Here is a 1,502-nt window from a genome sequence, read left to right on the forward strand (position 1 = left end):
TAAACAGTCTCTGGACCCAACAGTTCCTCTCTCAAAGCCTAAACCGGACTTCTCAAGGTATTAACCAGAAAATCTCAAACTCAAACTCAACTGCTTCCAAGCTAACTGAACTGTCATCCACACAGACTCCAGTGAACCAGTCCCCAGGCCTGAACCTGTTCCTGTGTTATTTCCATGTGCTTGTGAACAATAAACTTGTTAAACTTTTCATCAGTCTCCGTGGTTTTCAGCATACTGGGCTTTTCTGAAACCCATCATGACAAAAATAAAAACTTAATTGACACCTGCTCACATTTCTAGAGATGATAAATGCTGTTTGAGTGACCAAGGTGTTATTTTGCTTGAGAGATAGTGTTACTGTCCTAGGCATATAGGCATTTCTTAAACAAACCGGAAATAAATTGCAATTAAGGCTAACAATATTTTAACTTGTGTGTAATGTATATAATTAATGAGCTTCACTAAAAACTTAAAAAGGTGTTGTTTTTTTTTTTTTACAATTTTCTTTTGAACAGCTTATGTATAAGTTAAGATTGTTCTAGACATTTAAACAAAAATTAGTGCTTTTGTAGAAACATAAGAGTATTACAAAAATATTAATATTTTACATGCAACGAATAGAAAAAGTTAATTTAAATAAATATGATTTGGTCCTCTGAAAAGTATTATTCTTAAAGCACAAGACTTCACAACACTTTGCTATGCACATTTTCATCTTTATTAATCTTTTCTCATTTCACCTAAACTTCCCCTATGATTTGAAAATGATTATTAAAAAGTCTGACAGTCTTGTCGTACCCCAGTAGGAGAGTTCTGTAACAGGCCCCCTGATTTTTTTTAATAGACTAAAGTTTTTCAAAGACAATAGAGCCTCTAACGAAACCCATCAACAATAGCAACAACTGGTGTTTACAACAAGATGTAAGTGTATAAAAAAATTAACAAACACACAAACAAACAACAGCATATCTTTTTGTAAACAGATTTTGGATTGTCATAGGTCCCTCCTTAAGGCGATTTTTTTGGAAGATTTTCTATAGTTCCATCTTTCATCTTCTCCCACTTAGTCCTGTCCTGTCTGTCATGATTGGTTTTATATCAAACCCACATGCAGAACACAATGGAGGCTGGGTAAAAGTTTAACAGAGTTTATTTAAGATATTGACACACAAAAACATAAACTGGATCTGGAACAGGTCCGGGTTGGGTTCACTGAAGTCTGCAGAGATGATAGTTTGATTAGCTGGGCAGGCAGATGATTAATGAGTCCTTTTAGATAATTCCAGGCTTCTCTTGTGAGAGAGGGAACCGTTGGGTCCAGAGAGTGTTGGTTCAGCAGAGTACACAAGCAGCTGCAGCGTCTAGCTTCTGACTTTGAATGGCAGACCTTGATCAGAGTTTCCGGCTCTTCACAGAGAGCAGCAGGGGAAATCCAAATAGGAATCTTCAGGTTTGGCTCACCAGGGCTGGAAGGCAGGTTAAGCTCACCCAGAGCTTCAGGC

Source organism: Cyprinodon variegatus, unplaced genomic scaffold (assembly GCF_000732505.1).
Source record: "Cyprinodon variegatus isolate N-32 unplaced genomic scaffold, C_variegatus-1.0 Scaffold2420, whole genome shotgun sequence".
NCBI lineage: Eukaryota > Metazoa > Chordata > Actinopteri > Cyprinodontiformes > Cyprinodontidae > Cyprinodon > Cyprinodon variegatus.